The sequence below is a fragment of the Lethenteron reissneri genome, unplaced genomic scaffold (genome assembly GCF_015708825.2).
Source record: "Lethenteron reissneri isolate LAM-NWPU_2019-01 unplaced genomic scaffold, ASM1570882v1 scaffold_1358, whole genome shotgun sequence".
Lineage (NCBI taxonomy): Eukaryota > Metazoa > Chordata > Hyperoartia > Petromyzontiformes > Petromyzontidae > Lethenteron > Lethenteron reissneri.
This window is the reverse complement of record NW_026891067.1, coordinates 1-21,292: the sequence shown is the minus strand read 5'-3', so window position 1 is coordinate 21,292 and position 21,292 is coordinate 1. Positions and strand designations below refer to the sequence as shown.

At 46.3% G+C, this 21,292-nt stretch overlaps 1 pseudogene; it reads left to right on the top strand.

The window, feature by feature from the left end:
- The first annotated feature begins 3,996 nt into the window (after nucleotides 1-3,996).
- LOC133362071 (helicase POLQ-like) lies at nucleotides 3,997-21,104 on the top strand (annotated as a pseudogene).
- The last annotated feature ends 188 nt before the right edge of the window (nucleotides 21,105-21,292 follow it).

Below are 21,292 nucleotides of genomic sequence, written 5' to 3'. Positions count from 1 at the left end.
ACAGTCGAGAATACAGCACCAGGGCGAGGAGGCGGGGCTAGCAGGGATAGGGGCGTGGTCCACGGCGCTGCGTAGCGTGCACATTGTTGCTACTCGCTGTGTCTGCTCCAAGCTGCACTCACGTGGGTACATACTTGTGCAATACTAGTGTTTTTTGCACAACGGTTACTACTACTTTATTGTTTCTTATGTTCCACTACGTCTACGTTTCCATCCACTTACTGGCGCCCATTTTTTGCCATTTCATTTTATTATAGCCATTCAATTGTTCGGTCCTACCAGCCCACCCCACAGGGACCTGTTTATATTGGCAGAATAAATATTAATTTACAGACACTGTGGGGCCGTCCATAAATGACGTCACGCGATTTTTGCCGATTTTTGACCCCCCCTCCCAAAACCATATTTCAATTTTGAAAATAAAAATGCTTCAAATCGCTTTAAACTATTGTCATTGTTGCGTATTTAATGTGGCGCTGTACTCTGATGTTGTAGGAGACAACATACATTAAAAGGAGGCGTTGGAAAGCTGAAATTTAGCATAAAATTCGCTTGAAAAGATTCAACTTCTAACTAAAACTGCAGATGTTCAGAATATTTATTGAAATTCTCTTATAATAAATATTAAAAGTAATAACTATGAAAAAACTTGAAACTTTGTAGTAGAACGAAGCTAAATGGAGAGTACAACTATAAGAATCATATATTCATTTCACAGAATGAAAAGCCCTGCTAGAATCATTAGAATCAAAATGTTTAGTAACAATCATTCAAAAAATTACTAAATGTATGCTTCTCAATCTCCCATGGAGAAGAAAAATGTTCCTTCGTGGAATAAATAAAAGGTGACCTTAGCAAATTAAAATAATAAAACAGTTAATAATGAAAATTTATTTTAAAAAAAATTTCTGTTATAACGCTTCTATTTAATTAACATTTATTTAAAGTTGCGAATTTTGATGTGCGTGACGTCACATTTCTCAAACTCCGCCCCCCCCCCCTCCCCCCCCGGGTGCGTGACGTCACATTTCTCAAACTCCGCCCCTCCCCCCCCGGGTGCGTGACGTCACATTTCTCAAACCCCGCCCCTCCCCCCCGGGTGCGTGACGTCACATTCTCAAACCCCGCCCCTCCCCCCCGGTGCGTGACGTCATTTACGTGCTCACGATTCCTGCGCGCCCATTGGCTGCCAAATTGGGCCAATCAGCGAGCTCCTTTTCCAACGCGTTCACCGATGGACGCACGCAATTCGCGGTTCGTCAAGCCTCAGGCGAAACTCGACGCCACCCTGCACAGAGTTGTTTAGACGAGCCGCAAACAACGCCCGCGCACAAACAACAACAACAACAATAATAACAGTGTTGAAAGGCGAATGTCGTCACGACTACTCGAGAAGAACGGCCTTTCCACCCCCCCCCCCCGTGAGCGGGCGGAGCTCGGCCGCCTTGGGTGCGTCTCCCTCGGCAGGGGCTTCCAGGCAAGGCGGGGGGTGCGGGGTTGGGGCTTCGGCCTTCTCTGAGAAGCGCACGCGAGAGGAATTTTGTTTGTTTTTACGCAGCGGGGCAAACTCGTAACAATAAAAACACGTAAATGTTTAGTATCTTTTTTTCGATTTAAAGCTTCTTTCGTGACTGCAGGGATTCATATTGTTGGTTCTTTCGGTAAAGTCATCACGTAGAAGGAAAATAATAAAATAATAATTAAACAATTAATAATATTCTCACGACGTTTCGGCCACAACGCAAGCAGCCGTCCTCAGGTGAAGAACAGGTCTGTCGGAAAGACAGCGTCTGTTCTTCACCTGAGGACGGCTGCTTGTGTTGTGGCCGAAACGTCGTGAGAATTATATTTTACTATGTTTTATTTTTATTATTTTCCTTCTACGTGACTTTACCGAAAGAACCAAGAAGATGTTTAGTATCTTGTGGGTGTGTGTTTAGGTTGTGTTTGCAGCGCTGTTCTGTTTATTAATGGGTGGCGGTATTTTATTTAGTTTAACCTGGAGATACAACAGTAGTCACACTTGCAAACAGTGGCACGGGTCGTCAAATACAATTTATATTTTAAAAACCTCAAAATGTATGGACACCATACAGCAGTACTGGGGACGACTGCTTGTGTTGTGATCGAAACGTCGTACACTTTTATTTTATTCCTACGTGACTTTACCGAAAGAACTAAAGAGTATGGATTCATAATCTTGGTTCTTTCGGTAAAGTCACGTTGAAGGGAAATAATAAAATAACAAAAATATAAAACAATAAAAATCCTCACGACGTTTCGACTGCAACACAAGCAATCGTCATCAGGTGTGAAATCCACAGCAAGAAAGTTTGAAAAAAGTGGCGGTTGTTTTTAAATCCTTTATATTAAGTTCGCTTGCTTGCGCTTACGACCGTGCAAATCTTTCGGTCGTTTTTTAACCCACTTCCCGTGATCCAATCGAGCTGACATTTTGCACACAGACTCGTTGTGCGAGACAATTAATGTTCGTGAAAATTTTTTTTCCAAAATTTTACACTGTTTAGGGAAAATAAATATTTAATTACCAATTGCTTAATGGTGGCAGACAATCATCTGACCCATAGGTGGCAGCCATCTCAAGCCAGAGGATGAGAGGACTCTAGCCGCCACGCACATAAAGGATTTATAGTGAAAAACTTTGTTTTTACGGGTTAATTTTTCCTAACTTTTTTCCTATTTTCTTGCTGTGGATTTCACACCTGATGACGACTGCTTGTGTTGCAGTCGAAACGTGACTTTACCGAAAGAACCAAAGAGTAAAGCTCTCTTCTAGTCAATCAACCCACTACATTTGCACATTCCTGCCGCCATGTCCTGTATTCGCCAATAAGCCTCATATCAGGTGAAATAAAGTCTCGAGTCTGACCTGAGTTGTATTCCCAAGCACAGTTAAACACGAGTGGCGAGTGAGATCTGAACAAGTCCTTCGCAAACCCCCGTTGACCAAGTGTAGTGATCACCAATGACCATCACAGCGTGGGTTTGAGCGGTTTCATCCAACACTGGATTGACAAATGGCAACATTATTTTCACGTATTTATATTGTATTAATTTCAATGGTATACTCTACGGAAAGACGGAAAGTGCTTTCTGCAACACTGCGGTGAAAGCGAATTCATACCCTTTATTTCTTGCCAGGAGCTTGAATCTATGCATATTCAAACAATAGTTGACTGACGGTTTAAGCTGTACAGTGATACCTCGGTTCACGAACGCTTCTGTTCACGAACAACTCGGTTCACGAACAGAAAATTTCATAAAAATATGCTCCGGTTCACGAACTCCGCTTCGGTTCACGAACAGGAGCCGTGGCCATTTTTATGCTAATTCCAGGCTGTCACATGGTCGTGACTTCCTGTAGGAAGATCGTGGAGAGCAGAGACACAGAAAGAAGTACTGTGAGTACTGTGAAGACACTTTCAGTGACTTTTAGATTTTTGGTGTGCTTTTTAGCACATACAGTACAGTACTACTGTACTGTACAATACTGTACTTACTGTAATGTACAGTTCACCCGTTTGAGTGCTTACTGTCTCCCACCCGCCTTCCACTTGCCTTCCTCCATGCCAGAAGTCATCTCAAGCAAGGTTAGTGTTCTCTCTTTATACATTACTATACTGTACAGTACTAATGTGTATTGTCATTTGTTTATATTTTTGTGCTTCAAAAACAAAAAAAAAGGTCAGAACGGATTAACCGGATTTACATTGAACCCTGTGGGGAAATGTGCCTCGGTCACGACCAATTCGGTTCGCGACCAGAGGTCAGTTCACGAATTAGTTCGTGAACCGAGGTATCACTGTAGTATGAAATTTAGATCAATGAAAAACCCATGGTTGTGTGTCAGTAAAACATTGCTGGAACGGTAAACACTTTTACAACAGCACACGGTTTATTTCCTATTTGTAACTAACACAATGTGGTGTGGCCCCTTGTCAGTGTTGGTAATGTTTGAGTTGCAGAGTCGTGAGAATGCTGATTTGGAATGTGTCTCATTCTGTGAAACGCAGCAGAGAGAAAGCGGGTCTCACACCGAGCAAAGACAAAGTCGTGGTGCACTGGTGGCTAAAAGACGAAGTGGGGCGTGCAGACATTCTCGTGAGGCAACGGATTCCCATTCGTGTGGAGACTTTAAATTCATGGATCCTCCTGATGATTGCAAAGAGCTCCCTTCGCAAGTCTTTATCGCAGATGTCGTGGCGAAGAAGCTCGGTTTATCAGGCAACAGCTGCGACGCGCCGGAGGTAAACGAACTTTGTTTTCATAGTCCAGTACAGGATGCAAGAGGTCGCAAACGGTTTTGATTCCTTACCCGTACCCGCCGCACCAGGGTCGCAAATGGTTACCCGTACCCGGCCAGGTACAGGTAGCCGTATCCTACCCGTACCCTACCCGAAATGAGTGACAAACGGTTACTCACGGTTACTCACCAGTGACTCACGGCCTACCCGTACCCAGACGCACCAGGGTCGTAAACGGCTACCCGTACCCGGCCGGGTTACGGGTAGGCCGGGTATCGGGTAGGGTAGCCGGGTATCGGGTACCCGGTTGCAACCTCTGACAGGATGATCCATTCATAGATACAGCACTAAAGCCATACAAATATGTGGAACAATATCGAGAAAGCTATTTCAAAGCCTCTACACGTCCATCACCTATAACAATCCACTCGTTACATGTGTAACTTCGTGCATTGCTTTCCCCACAATCAGTCACCTGTGGAGAGGAAGTACTGTAATAGGGTCGTGAAAAACCAGGGCCCCTTAACATCGCCGCACCCCACCACACACTCGCAACTTATTTGGATTGGAAGTTGTCCGCGAGAGTCATTGCTGATTCGAATTCGTTGTTTCCCTTTGAAGTGTGATGGTGAGGACAGAAGCGATGCCATGCGTGGGGAATGTGGACAGTGTTGCAGGAGACATCTCACTCGTGGATGTACTACTTGAAAAACAGCACAACCAAGACAATTGTTCACAGACGTTCAATCTTACTCAGAAAGACCCAGAACCACAAAAGTGGCTTCCCAAGAAGCTTACGCAACACTCGGCTTTGTCTTGTGGGACTATATTGGGCTGTGACAATACTGGTCAAATGAAAACACACAATGTGGGAACAATTGCTGCCCTCGTGACTGGAATAAGAATACACTAAAGAGAACAGAATATAATCCTCTACACATCGCACAAAATGTACAGACTGAGCCGCATCACGTTTTTACGCAAATATTGTAGGAAACGACATTCGGAGCTCGTCGAGAGGCAATTCTCAAAATGCAAAACTTCCAAAGCTCGATGGAACCATTCGCACGTTAACGTCTAATTCTCAAGCTGACGCACAAACAGGTTGCTTTCATTCGGAGGATGAGATAAATTGGCTGATATCTTAACGGACGATTTAGAATGTACTATTACCACCAGAAAACCGCCAAAACCCACTTGTGCTTCTGCACTTCGGAAGCAAATGACTCAAATGCTGCCTTTAGTGAAGAGGCTGACCACATCGCTCGCGGAAGAGCCGACGGTTCTTCAACAGCAAATGCGCTTGGAGTGGAAAATATAAAAGTAGCCGCAGAGTTAGCCAACAAGGGCACGAGCATAAGAGATCGCATCAAGAAAACGCTCGTGGCAAACGCGTGGGCGGCAGCTACCCGCGTGGTCTCGCGCACAGGCACCTGCAGGAGTCTGCGCTGTCGCACGAGAGGCAGATCGCCACGGAGACTTGTGCTGATGACAGCCAGTTTGAGATTGGTCCTTTCTATGGGCTTCCCACGAAAGGTTGCACAGCCTTCTGCAACAACAGCGTGGCATTAAAGAGCTCTACGGTATGTGTGCTGTTTTTTTACACTCGGATATTTACGCGAAACTGTCTCTCGGTTTTTTTTCATGCCAACATATCTTTTTTTTTCTCTCGTGGGAGAAATGGTAATTGAATAGTATTTGGCGGACTTACTCTTTGTTCTTTCGGTAAAGTCACGTAGAAAGAGAAAATAATGAATTAAATACTAGCAACGACATTTCGATTGCAACACAAGCAATCGTCATCAGGTACAAATGAAAGAGAAAACAAAGCCTAGTAAACTTAGAAATATAATGCAATACAACACAGATAGTCCGCTAACATAACGGTCAACACCCTACCTGGATTGATTACGCTCTTCCAAAGATTGCTAAATTTAAGAGAGAGATTAAACAGAACAGGAGACACACAGACAGACACATAAGCAGAGAGAGACAACACAGAGACACACAGAGAGAGACAAACAACATAGGCACACAGACACAGAGACACACAATATAGACACACAGACTAGACATATAAGCAGAGAGAGACACACAGAGACACAGAGAGACACACATAGGCACACAGAGAAACGACGCCTCTGTGTCGAGGCCTTAGATAGAGAGAGGGGGTAGAGAGAGAGGGGGTGGGGGGTACAGAGAGAGGGGGGGCAAAGAGTGAGGGGGGCAGAGAGGGAGGGGGGGGTTGAGAAATTAATTTTTAGTACATGGTGGAATTTTGCTAAATGTATTTTACCAATTTGTTTTTGTTATAACAGCATATCACTGCTTATTTGATTCGTACTGTAAACGTTTGACACATCACCAGTGTCGTGATGTTAGCTGTCAAGCCTAATCCAATTTCTCACACATTAGGTGATGGTTGAAACATTTTTGTCGTCCTGCACGCAAGTTAATCATTTTAAATCGGCGTTTTTGTTCTCTTAACGTGTAATAAGCCACCCGTTTGAAAAAAAATTAACCCGTAAAAACAAAGTTTTTCACTATAAATCCTTTATATGCATGGCGGCTAGAGTCCTCTCGTCCTCTGGCTTGAGATGGCTGCCACCTATCGGTCAGATGATTGCCTGCCACCATTAAGCAATTGGTAATTAAATATAATTTTTTTCCTAAAAAGTGTAAAAGTTAGGAAAAAAAATTTAACGAGAATAAATTGTCACGCACAACGAGTCTGTGTGCAAAATGTCAGCTCGATTGGATCACGGGAAGTGGGTTAAAAAACGACCGAAAGATTTGCACGGTCGTAAGCGCGCAAGCAAGCACGCAAGCACGCAAGCGAACTTAATATAAAGGATTTAATTACAATTGACACATTCACGTGTTTCAGATTCTGCCGTGCATTTAATCATTCTCTTTTTATATTTGTGTCGACACATGACGCCGCAAAGCCTGGCAGCACGACTGCTTGTCCCTGGACTCCGTGAGACGAGGGAAGAATCTGATTTCTCTTTACCGACAAGTGCGGCAAGACGCTCGTGGAGAGATCCTCATGCTGAGGCAGCTGCTCTGCAAGAGAACGGACGCTCTGCTCATTCTTCCCTACGTTGCCATCGTCCAGGAGAAGGTAACGATCGCTTTTGTACACGCACATTTCCACACCGACACAGCAGCATAAATGCGGTTATACGAATGACTCTTTGGTTCTTTCGGTAAAGTGACGTATAAAGAGAAAATGATCAATTAAATACTAGCATACGACGTTTCATTGCAACGCAAGCAATCGTCATCAGGTATAAATGAAATAGAAACACAAATCTAGTATACTTAGAAATGTAATGTAATACAACAGAGAGTCGGATAACATAACAGTCAACACCCTACCTGGTTGATTACGTTCTTCCTGAGAATACTAAATTTGAGAGAGATTAAACAGAACCAGAGACATATAGACAGACATATAAGCAGACAGATATCACAGAGATACATAGAGAGAGAGAGACGTACAAAGGCACACAGAGAAACCACGTCTCTGTGTCGAGGCCTATGTTTTGTCTCTATGTAAAGTCCTCCAAGATAAGTCAACTGAGGCAGCCGGGAATTTGGAAGTCTCGTTGAAATATTTCCGTCTTGGCTTAGGAACAGATACTCGGATGCAGAGTACAATCTCGGGTTCATCAATTATTCCCACACGACACACAATTGTGATGTGTCGCCGCTGCTACTGCTGCTGCTGCTACTGTCGGGGTCGCTAGCCCCCGAGATCCCTCCCTCGATGATGCTTACGGCCGGGCTAACCTCATCAATCGCCCCCCCCGCTGCTGAGCGAACCGCTGCTAGGTTCCTCACCCATGGTGTGGGAGCCGTCGCCCGAGGATTCCCCTCCCCCGCGGGTCCGCGTAGTAGGCATGGTTGGATACCGCGTAGTATTATGTCCCCCTTTACGCTACCACGATACCTCCCTTTCCTAATCGCGTACCTGCGACCCACACGGAGCGAACGTACGCACACACACACAACCGCTCCGTGCACTCCAACTCCACACTGACTACTCGCGTTATGATCGTGCACCTGTATCACACACGGAGTGACACACGCGACACCTACTCTCGCACCGCTCTGCGCAGCGCTCCCCCGAGCGAGCCCGCAGCACTACAGAACCACTGCGTACACACGCTCACCCACGCGCTCACACTGCACGACAAGATCACGCGAGACCACGCTTCGCTATTAATGATTTATTATCCGCTACCTGGAACTAGATGTTAAATCAGTGAGTCGACGAGGGCTGGCCTACGCTGATACCTCGATACCTATTCCCATTTATCTGCTATGATTCTAATTCACCTTCTTACTCACTGTTAAGTGTCCACGGCGGTCCGCTGATCCTTTGCTAACCGCGTGCCTCGGTGCGTCGCAACGGACGTCCGGGTCGCTGGCTCGAGCTGCGTCTGTCGCCTGGCGCTGGAGTAAGAGAGCGATTTTCCCCCTCTGCGCCCCTCTATTTATCCTCCCTACCTCAAAGGGGATGCTGCGCTGAACAATGGGCTCGCGCACCTCGAGCCCGCGCACGGCGGTTCCGGGCGCTTTTGATCTGCTAATCAGTGAGCGGCGTTGGCGGCGTACATCCTAATTAATCCCTTACCCTTCCTAACAATGGGGCCTGCGCGCTCAAGCGTAATTATCCCAACCCTCCATGACGATGCGCAACAGCTCCTGCGGTCCCGCTATTCATGCTGTCCCGTCCCTCCCCTGCTTGCCCCGTCGACCCGTGGGGGTGGTGTGGGGGGAAATTCGCCTCAACCGCGGTGGCCGAATGCCCCATGCCGCGACCACACCATATTAATGCTGGTCGCAGCGCCGCGGCGCAACGTAGCACGGGGGAGGTCGTCCAATTCCCTGATCGCCGGAAACCGTGAGAGTTTAACCCCCGATAAGGGTTTTTCGGATAAAAACCGGTCGGCCAGGTGACCTCCCCTCGGAGCTCTATGTGGGGGGGGGGGGGGAATGCGTGCGGGTGTGTTCGTGTGAGGTGAGGTGAGGGGACGCGGGGTTGCTCCGTTGCTTGGTGGTGGGCGAGGTCGGGGATTTGGGCGCCTGCCGACGGCTTCATGGCGGCGGCATCACACTACTACTGCTGCTACTACTGCTGCTGCTGCTGCTCGAACAGTGCGGAGCCTGTCTGGTTTGGTGTGGAGCTTGAAATCTTCATAGAGGATACGCGGAAGCAAGGGGCGCATGCCCCGCGAAAACACCGAAAGAAGAATTCTCTCTACATCGCCACCATTGGAGAAAGCCCACAGCCTGGTCAACGCCCTTCTAGAGGAGGGGCGCATGAAGGAGATTGGCCTGATCGTTGTGGATGAGGTATGCGGCATTCATTATTTAATTACAGAGAATAATTGGCATCCTGCAAATGTCATTACAAATGTTACGTATTAATGTTCATCATCGTCATAATCAGCCGTCGTGAATCTACTTCTGGATGAGGGCATCCCCAAGCCTCCGCCATCTTGCACAGGCCCACAATGCAACAGTCCACCCAGCAGCAGCAGCACACGAGCTGTGACGTCAGTGCAATGTAGTGTTGAGTCTCATTTGCAGCGACGTACTAATGGTTTGATAATTGTTTTTTTACCCTTCTATCTGGCAACAAAACTGACACATTTTTTACGAGGCGTCATGTTTGCATAGACCACAATACCTGCAGTCATAATACAAACAAAAAACATAACTCTGATAATGATATGCACTGTCCTTGAAGTTGATTGGTCCACACCCAAGACAGCTTTCCTTAGAGCCTTTTGGCGTCATCTGGTCCAACCCATGTGAGACTAGGCTCTAAGGAAAGCTGTCTCGGGTGTGGACCAATCAACTTCAAGGACCATGTGAGACTAGGCTCTAAGGAAAGCTGTCTCGGGTGTGGGCCAATCAACTTCAAGGACAGTGCATACATTATCAGAGTTGTGTTTTTTGTTTGCATTCCGACCGCAGGTATTGTGGTCTATGCAAACATGGCTCCTCGTAAAAAAAGTGTCAGTTTTGTTGCCAGATAGAAGGGTAAAAAACCAATTATCATGTTTTACTGGCAAATGAGGTCCCAATGGTGTACTAATGGTTTGTTGCGTGGTCTGTAGCTGCACATGTTGGGCGAAGGTGGCAGCCGTGGGGCCACCCTGGAGCAGACGCTGGCCAAGGTTCAGTATGCGTCAAGTACGTTTGTTCTCACCCTGCAGTTATCATACATTACTGCGGGTTTCCAGTCGTCGTTGTGGTGATTCAGTTCCATCTGTGATTCAGTGTGGTGTTGCATTCGCTTGATTCTATTGCAGAAACAACTCAGGTCATCGGTATGAGTGCCACTCTGAGCAACATCAAGGACTTGCAAAATTCCTGAATGCGGAGTTGTACACTAACGATTTTCGACCGGTAGGAATCACATTCATCTTCTTGGTTCTTTCGGTAAAGTCACGTAGAAGGGAAGTAATAAAATAATAAAAATAAAACAATAAAATAATTCTCACGACGTTTCGGCCACAACGCAAGCAGCCGTTTTTTTTTTTGTCAAGACGCTCTTCACCCCTCCATCCCAGCTTAAATAGTCGCCCCAAGCCTGGGTGTGTCATTCAGACTCTGTCTTTCGACAGACCTGTTCTACACCTGAGGACGGCCGCTTGCGTTGTGGCCGAAACGTCGTGAGAATTATTTTAAAATGTTTTATTTTTATTATTTTATTATTTCCATCCTACGTGACTTTACCGAAAGAACCAAGAAGATGAATCCCTGCAGTCACGAAAGCTTTACATCGAAAAGAATCACATTCTTATTATTATTATTATTGAAAGTTTAATTTTCATAAAAATGTTGCGCAACTGATGTGTGAAAGATACACGTCTTCAACCTCTTACAAAAGTCTACATGGCTGCCGTGATCCTCACAGGTCCAGTTAAGAGAGTACATTAAGCTTGGAGACTCTATCTACGAGGTAAACAACAAGGCTCGGTGTCCAGAAGAAAGCTTCAGTTTTATCCGACTGCTCAGTCACAAGGTGAGTGCACAGACATCAATGGAAATAAAATAGGCACACAAGCTTTTGAACAGCTTTCAAGTTTAAATAACCTGTGAATATATCTGGACAGATGGATAGAGGAAGCAGACATTGCTTCTTCTTCTTGGTTCTTTCGGTAAAGTCAAGTCGAAGGGAAGTAATAAAATAGTAAAAATAAAACATTATACAATAATTCTCACGACGTTTCGGCCACAACGCAAGCAGCCGTCCTCAGGTGAAGACCAGGTCCTGTCGGGGAGACAGCGTCTGACCTGGTTTTCACCTGAGGACGGCTGCTTGCGTTGTGGCCGAAACGTCGTGAGAATTATTTATTATGTTTATTTTTATTATTTATACTTCCCTTCTACGTGATGACTTGTACCGAAAGAACCAAGAAGAAGAATCCCTGCAGTCACGAAAGCTTTAAATCGAAAGAGACATTGCTTGTGATTTTGTTATTGATACTCTCCACAATGACGTGATTGATTATTTCTGAAATGCACAGTTACGTCTATTGACATTTCACGATGGCTACATGGGATGGTTGTCAAAGCTTGTTCAAGAACGAGCCACTTTGCCATTCGCCTAGGTAGGTCCCTGCGGGCCACACGGTAGCAAAGCTCTCTTCCTACGCTACAGGAATTTTGCTGGAGCAGCCAGACCTGATGACGGACGCTTGTGTAGCCTTCGAAACGTCGTGATTAATGTAGCTGTAGTAGTAGGTTTTTACCCTTTAAACTGGTACAAAACTGACACCTTTATACAAGGCATCATGTTTGCAATAAACCACAACACAAGTAGTCAAAAAAGCAAACAAAAATAAGCAAAAATAAGCAACTTTGATAATGATAATAATATGCACTGTCATCAGAGTTGCTTATTTTTGTTTGCATTTTTGACTACTTGTGTTGTGGTTATTGCAACATGATGCCTTGTATAAAGGTGTCAGTTTGTACCAGTTTAAAGGGTAAAGCCTACTACTATATTTTGCCACTGGTAAAAGAGAGGTCTCATAGTGTTAATGTAGTTGTTTTCACTTTTTTATTTTTTACCTTACCCCACGTGACTTTACCAGAAAAACCAGGGAGTTTGGTAGCAGAGCGTTCGCATTCCCGGTTCTCACCGGCCAGTTATCACCACGACGCACTCCGTACGTGGCCCAAGGCGGTCGGCTGGTCACATGCCCCTGTGCTACGTCGTGGCTGCTCTGTGTGCTGCGCGACAGTACTCAAGCGCAATGCTGAAGACGGACCCAGACCACATCGTGGCTCTGGTCACGGAAGTCATCCCCGCTCACTTCCTGTCTCGTCTTCTGCCCCACGAAGAAGAACTGCGAGAATGTGGCAGAGATGATCTGCAAGTACCTGGCAAAGTACGTGTACCTCTACATTGCAGTCGTACATCTTGCAAGAGTTACTCCTTGATGTCACATAGAAGGCAGTTGTTCGATGTATTTACGTCGGTGTGTCAAATATCTTTAAACGTGCACAATTGAGTTTTGAGAGTTGCTTGAATAAATCTATACTTTCAATACCGAATGCAAAAAATGCATCGTGTTGTTTAAACTGGAATTCCTGAAGGCTCTTGTGCATTTCTTAAAAATGTTTACACCGATCTGTGCAGATTGTTTTTGTTATTTTCCTCAAGGGAAAGTGACCTTGCAGGGGGCAGTTCTTGGGCTACGAACCGAATTCATTCCTGAGACCCGTTCGCAAGTCTAACGGTTCATTACGAGCGGAACACAATAATGCGCTTATTTAAATGCCCATCAGGTCAGTGTTGTGAAATGTGTTACAGTTCAACAATAAGGAAAGCATTGTTAAACTCATAATGAATAAGAAATACTGTACTTTTACACTTGGTACTGTAAAAAGTACTGTATTGTAAAATAAAACTAAAAATAAAGTAACACAAACAGAAAAAAAACACTTTTTTTATTTTCATTTACCTTGAGTCCTAGGTCGTAGTCGAAAGGGGGGCAATGAGACCCCGGGGTCCCCGAATAAACAGAAGTCAAAATCGTAATTAACAAATTATAATTTTGGCGACTCTGTCCCACCGCGCACATCAACGCAGCGACCCACCAGAAATCATTCTTCTCGTTCTTCACCGAGCACCCGTCAGTTGCCAAAGTTGCCGTCGTCATAAATAAAACTTTGATTAGAGGAATAGATTTGCCGTGTCGTTCGTCTTCAACAGACACAACGTGACGTCGCAACGCAGTTTGTGCGAGAGCCGGGGGCTTATGGGACCCCGGGGTCCCGCCATAAGGTTTAATTGCGCGCACACACGCACACACACGCGCACACACCACACACGCACACACACACGCACACACACACGCACACACACACACACCACACACACGCACACACGCACCACGCACACACACACGCACACCACACACGCGCACACGCACACGCACACACACACGCACACACACACACGCACACACAACGCACACACGCACGCACACGCACGCACACGTACACACGCACGCACACACGCACACACACGCACACACACGCGCACACACGCGCACACACGTGCACACACGCACACACACGCACACACACACGCACACACATCCACGACCACACGCACACACACGCACACACAAACAGCACACACGCAACACCACGCACACACACACACGCACACACACACACCACACACACGCACACACACGCACGCGCACACGCACACACACGCGCACGCACACACGCACGCACACGCACCGCGCACACACGCCACACACGCACACACACGCACACACGCACACACACGCACACACACACGCACACACACACACACACGCGCACACACACGTGCACACACACACACCCGCACACACGTGCACCAAAGACAAAAGTCCCCCCACATAGCCTTTTGTAGACCGTTATGGCGCACGCGGGGGTGGGTGGCCAAAACCACGTCCGACCACCTTTGTCTCCCCAGTGGCGAGTTGACACACGGAGCCACTACAGGTGTTGGCTGTGGGCAAGAAAGGGTTTTATTCGCCACGACAGTTTGCACAGACAAGGAATGTACTATGGCAGGAAGGTGCATACATTCAACATGTAGGAATCTTAAAACTTAAATAAGTGGTATACAGTCTAACTATACTAAAATGACAAAGTCTAACTAATACTAAGGGGCTAAAGTATGTAAATTTTGAATAAGTATACAATATAAGATGTACAATCTTAAAATACAAATAGGGTGACCTGTTGTAAATATGGCAAGGTGTAATTTTGTAGATGAAATGTTAAAGTGTAAAGTTCATTTTAAGCCCTTGGCCTTGCTGAAGAGGTCAACAGCGGATGGGAAGAAACTGTGTTTATGACGTGAGGTTTGGTCCTGATGGACCGCAGCCTTCTGCCGGAGGGGAGTAGCTGGTACAGAGAGTGTCCAGGGTGCGAGGAATCGGGCCACAATCTTCCTCGCTCGCCACGATCACACTTTCCAACTCGCACGCGCAAACGCTCACTCCCAGCGCGAGGAACGACCCGTCACATCTCGGTGAGGACCCGTACCCGTACACGGCCGCACCAGGGTCGCAAATGGTTACCCGTACTTGGCCGGTTCCGGGTACCCGTTCCCTACCCGTACCCTACCCGAAATGAGTGACAAACGGTGACTCACCAGTGACTCACGGCCTACCTGTACCCGGCCCGCACCAGGGTTGCAAATGGGTACCCTACCCGTACCCGGCTGCACCAGGGTCGCAAACGGCTACCCGTACCCGCCGGGTACGGGTAGCCGGGTATCGGGCAGGGTACGGGGTATCGGGTACCCGGTTGCGACCTCTGGCCCCCACCCAGCAGCACATTGACAAACGGACTTCACAGCAGACGTCGACAGCGGATGTCGACGTCGCCGCCTGGAGCGGAGAAAGCGCTCGCAGGTGACAACACCAGCGGCACCACCGCCCCCTTTCCGGCGCGTTCTGACCGCCCGCAGGACGTTCCTGCGTCACCGCGAGCAGGAGGAAACATGCGCTGCTCGCCGAGCTGCGGGCCGACGGGGAGCTGTGTCCCGTGCTGCGGCACACGGTCCCCTACGGCCTGGCCTACCACCACGGCGGCCTCACGGGCGAGGAGCGCCGCCTCATCGAGGAGGCCTACTTTGGCGGCACGCTCTGCCTGCTGGCGTGCACCTCCACGCTGGCGGCCGGCGTCAATCTACCGGCACGCAGGTTCGCCACCTCGGTCGTCGGTGCATTGCGGTGTCGGCCGCACCTCCGATTAGCACGGCTGGCTATGTACGGCGCGAAAGAAGTTGAGCGCGTGTGTACATAACCGCCGTGAAGTTAGGCCATCAATCATGTTGTGAGTTGGGGGAGTGTTTTGGCATCGGCACGCCAGAGACGTTTAAAACGTGTAAATGAAAGATGTGCGCCTTCAATTTTAGATACTCATTCGCCACGCAGAAGCCATTGGCATAGCGCGGTAAAAAGTACGCGGTCACCTTGCACAAAGTCTCCGATGATTTTAAAGGTGGTACACGTGTTGTTTGGCATGATGTTCTTGAAGAAGCTGTCAACACGTAGGGCGACATGTCGGACGTCGTGCCAAACTACAAGCGGCACGACCCCGAAAGGCACATCGTAGTGCTATGCGTCACAACCACGCTCGAATGTTTTCTTGTTCGTCGATAACTTGTGGATCGTCTCCTGTGCCTCACTGCCCCACGCACGCACACTGCCTTCAGGGTGATCCTCCGCTCCCCCTACATCGGCAATTCCTTCCTAAGCCGAAGCAGTACAAGCAGATGGTGGGCCGTGCCGGGGCGGGCGGGGATAGACGCGTCGGGAGAGAGCATCACCATCGTCAACAGCAGGACAAGCCCAAGGTGTAGCGGCTGTTCTGCTGCCATGCTCCCAATGTAGAATTAGCTGAAGGACGTCCCATTCAAAAGTTGAGCGTACTGGTTAAAATGATCACACCGGCCTACAGACCTTGTTCTTGTGTAGCGGAAGTGTGCTCTTTGTAATCGATTTCTCTGTCACCATTGGAACCTCCTTTGCCAGTCGCAAAATATGATTTAAAAAATTTACCCTTTTATCTGGCAACAAAACTGACACCTTTTTTACAAGGAGTCATGTTTGCATTGACCACAATACCTGCGGTCGGAATGCTAACAAAAACACAACTCTGATAATGTACGCACTGTCCTTGAAGTTGATTGGCCCACACCTGAGACAGCTTTCCTTAGAGCCTAGTCTCACATGGTGTTGGACCAGATGACGCCAAAATGCGCACAACTCAAAGACAACGCACCATCAGAGTATGAGAGCTCGGGGTGAAGCATTTACACCATTGGAACCTCATTTGCCAGAAGAAAAAATATGATTTTTCTGCGTTTTTCTACTTGTAGGTGGTGACGCTACTTGTGGATGGACCATTTGAAGTTTGCCAGAGTAGCCTGGCACATGCAGATGGAAAAGGAGTTCAAAGCCTACTCCTGTCACTCATTGGCTTGAAGGTCAGTTTCTTGTTCTGGCTTATAACGTAAATTACGCACGAAATGAACTGCAGTGACGTTTCCATGGAAATGTTACGCAGCAACCAGGAGACAAGTCTGTTTAATATAATACTCGGCACCTGTTTGTGTGTTTTGGAGCCGATGTTTACCGTTTACAAACGCTGGGGCAACAGATGCATGCATTTGACACGATACATTTGATATGAAACGGTTCGTGGTAGTTACATACTCAGAGTTTAAATAGATCATGCTTCATAATCAACGTTGTTGGGTTTAGATCGCCGCGTTATTTATAAATGTGTCGTAACCCTCCACCACCCGACACGGCAATCAGTAAAAAGTGTCACGTTGACAAAAGACAAAATAGTTCACTGCTTTAGCCCACCGTGTGTTGAAGCGTGAAACCACAACATTTACAATTTGAGTAGCACGACGTTTCGCTGGTAATTGCATCCAGCATCATCATCGGGCAATTCGCCAGAATGGTGAGGCTCTGCTGTGTCTCCTGATCTTATATAGAGCACAGCAGCAGCAGAGTGATGTCATCATTAAGTCATCAAATCATCAGATCATGCTTGTTTGAGTGAACCCAAGCTTGGATTCGTCTTTTTTAAGCTGGGTGCAAATTATTTTTGTCAAGGCGCTCTTCCACCTCCAACCCGCTTAAATATATGCTAAAACTCCTCTTGATATGCAAATCATTTTGTCAGGCGCTCTTCCCCCCCCTCCAACCCAGCTTAAAAACACGCTCTCAAGCCTGGGGTTGTCTATTCAGACTCTGTCTTCTCGACAGACCTGTTCCTCACCTGAAGACGGCTGCTTGCGTTGTGGCCGAAACGTCGTGAGAATTATTTTATTATGTTTTATTTTTCTTATTTTATACTTCCCTTCTACGTGATGACTTTACCGAAAGAGAACCAAGAAGAAGACATTTATTGGTTTAGTAAAAATAAATGGTGCATATTATGTGTGTATCCCTTGCGATTTGAAACATTGTCACGATTTGGAGCAGTGATTCAAGAAGAAATATTTGTTTAACAATGTGGTGAGTTGTAATGCCAATAGAGGCTACAGAGTTCACGCAAATACATATTTCATGTATTCCTAGACGCACGATCAAGTGTGTAAATGAGCGCAATGATGCATTTTTCTTGATGAAGTCCGAACCGCTACTCGCGTAATCATTTGCGTTGCTTGTTGACGATCGAAACAAATATTACGAATTCTAGATTTGAAGCTTTCGTGACTTCAAGGATTCATACCCTTAGTTCTTTCGGTAAAGTCACCGTGTAGGTAAAAAATGAAATGAAAATGAATAAAAATAAAACGTGAATTTTAATTTCATTTTTTACCTACGTGACTTTTACCGAAAGAAACTAAGGGTATGAAATATTACGAATTGACAACCGCATTTACAACCCTTTGCTGGTAACAGATCGCAACGGACATCGACGCTTATCCATCGCTTTTTGGAGACCACCCTGTTTGGGGTGCAGCAGCAGCAGCAGGAGGGTGGTGGGATGAAGAAAGTCAGGGATCTGTGCCGGCACTGCCTGCAGCTGCAGCAGGCGGGCCTGGTGAGGCTCTGCAGGAGGTCCGAGGGAGACGCTGCTGCACCCTCTGAGCAGCTGCTGGAGGTTACCAAGCTTGGTCAAGCCACATACAAGGGTAGTAATATTCGTCTTCTTGCTTCTTTCGGTGAAGTCACATAGAAGGGAAATAATAAAATAAGAAAAATATAACATAAAATAATATAATAATTTATTTTATTATGTTTTATTTTTCTTATTTTCGGTAAAGTCACGTAGAAGGGAAATTATAAAATAATAAAAATAAACATTGTAAAATAATAGAATATAATATATTTATTATGTTTTAGACTGCAGGGATTCATCTTCTTGGTTCCTTCGGTAAAGTCACCTAGAAGGGAAAAAAAAAAAAACTTAATAAAATAATATAATAAAATATTTAATGTTTTATTTTTTTATTTTATAATTTCCCTTCTACGTGGCTTTTACCGAAAAATTATAAATAACAATGTAATTTTATAATGTTTTATTATTTTATTATTTCCCTTCTACGTGACTTTACCAAAAGAACCAAGAAGATGAATCCCTGCAGTCACGAAGCTTTAAATTGAAATCTACAAGGTAGATGTTTTTTTGGCGAAGCTAAATCTCACTTTTAAGCAAGCCTGACATTTACTTTCAAAGTGACGCTGTAGTCGGCTTCTCGTGCACGAGCGCACGTGCACGAGCGCACGTGCACGAGCGCACGTGCACGAGCGCACGTGCACGCACGCAGTGGTTCTAATGTCGTGTTTGTCTCGCAGGATCCATCGATTTGGCTTTTTGTACCGTGCTGTACCGAGATCTAAAAGCGGGCGTTGAAGGCTTGGTGCTGAATAACTACCTGCACCTCATCTACCTGGCGACGCCGTACGCCTTGGTCTCTCAGTGCAGACCGGGACTGGGAACACGTACATGCGACAGGTGTGGACACATTGCATCACGATATGTAACAACAATACATATAATCGGCTTATTTAAATGTTGAATTATAGATAACGCTCTGATTTGTGAAAGTGATAGCTTCTTTTAAGAATTGTATAGGGTATTGAGATTGGTGGGCTATGTGTAGAAGCTTTAAAATTATCTTAATATATCACTATTATTTGAAATGGGTTATTCTGTATTTGAAAATGCTACATTCATTGTATTAAATGATACCCTTAATTCTAGATTTTGAAGGCTTCGTGACTGCAAGGATTCATATTCTTAGGTTTTTTCGGTAAGTCACCAGGTAGGTAAAAAATTTAAATTAATAAAAGTTAAATAAGATAAAAATAAAATATGAATTTTACTTTTTTACCTACGTGACTTACCCAAAAATCTAAGAATATGATGCCCTTAATGAATGCTAAGCTGTTAAAAAAATGCACAGGACATGTGTTTGTTTGTTTTGTAGTTTAATCAGCTGGATGTGACGGAACAGAAAGTGGCCACGGTCATTGGTGTTCCAGAGAGCTTCATCGCCAGGAAAGTAGCCGGACAAAGCACAAGACAGGTGCATAGGTTTTTAAGCCAAAGATTTATGGTTTTGATGTTCTTATTACCTGTGCCTACTTTACAATGTCAGAGATTTTACACCATTGGAACCTCCTTTGCCAGTAGCAAAATATGATATTTTGCTTCCCCCGAGCTCTCATACTCTGATGGTGCATTGTCTTTGAGTTGTGCGCCTGTTTGGCATCATCTGGTCCAACACCATGTGAGACTAGGCTCTAAGGAAAGCTGTCTCGGGTGTGGACGAATCAACTTCAAGGACAGTGCATACATTATCAGAGTTATGTGTTTTGTTTGCATTTTGACCGCAAGTGTTGTGGTTAAGGCAAACATGATCCCTTGTATAAAGGAGTCAGTTTTGTCGTCAGATAGAAGGATAAAAAACAATTATCAATGCCAATGAAGTAGTGATATCTGGCATGAAGCTGTTGTACAGTGCCGCGTATTGTTTACAGCAGAGACGTGAACACCTCGTTAGATAACCTGTCGTAAAAGTATAAGAAAGGCATACAAGTTAAAATCATGCCATGGTTTTTAAATTAATACGAAACGTCGTGGAATCGTTTGTTTTGCCTTTGGGTGTGTGACAGAAAGCGGTGGACGAGCGAGTAGTGAACAGATTCTACCTGGCCTTGGTCCTCTACGCCTTGTACAAACAGACATCGGTGTGGAAAGTCGCCTCCAAGTTTGGCCAAAATCGTGGCTTCATTCAAAACCTGGTGGGATCTGCAGCAGCCTTTGCCTCCTGCATCATGCATTTTTGCCAGGTAAAGTGTCCGCATCACTGGACACAGTGGCATCTTAAGAGCCCATTGATATGAATCGTGTTCTGGTTATGATTGTGAACTGACCACCTGCAGTCTTTGTCTTTACCCTGAAGGAACTAGACGAGTTCTGGGCATACCAACTCCTGTTTGCTGATCTCCCACAAAAAGCTCTCCTACTGTGTCAAGTCAGAATTGATTCCACTCATGCAGGTGGCTGGAGTGAAGGAGGTATGGACATGCTGCCACCACATCAGTCACACAGCGACACGTTCATCCAGTGACAATATTCAGATGTTTAAATGTTCGTTTTCTTCAAGTCCAGAGCCCGCCAACTGTACAAAGTTGGCTTGAAGTCCCTGGCAATGCTGGCCAACGCTGAGCCCAAGGATCTGGTGCAACAGATTGAGTTCCTGCCACTCAGAAAGGCCAAGCAGATCGTTTTCTCTGCCAAAGTAACCCTCCAACCTCCCACCCAGCCCCACCCTCCCCACCCTCCCCACCCAGCCCCTCCCCACCCAACCCTCCACCCCTCCCCACCCAGCCCCACCCCCCACCCAGCCCCACCCTCCCCACTAAGCCCCCCCACCCCCTCCCCACTCAGCCCATCCACACCTCCCCTCCCCACCCTCCCCACCCAGCCCCTCCCCACCCTCCCCTCCCCAC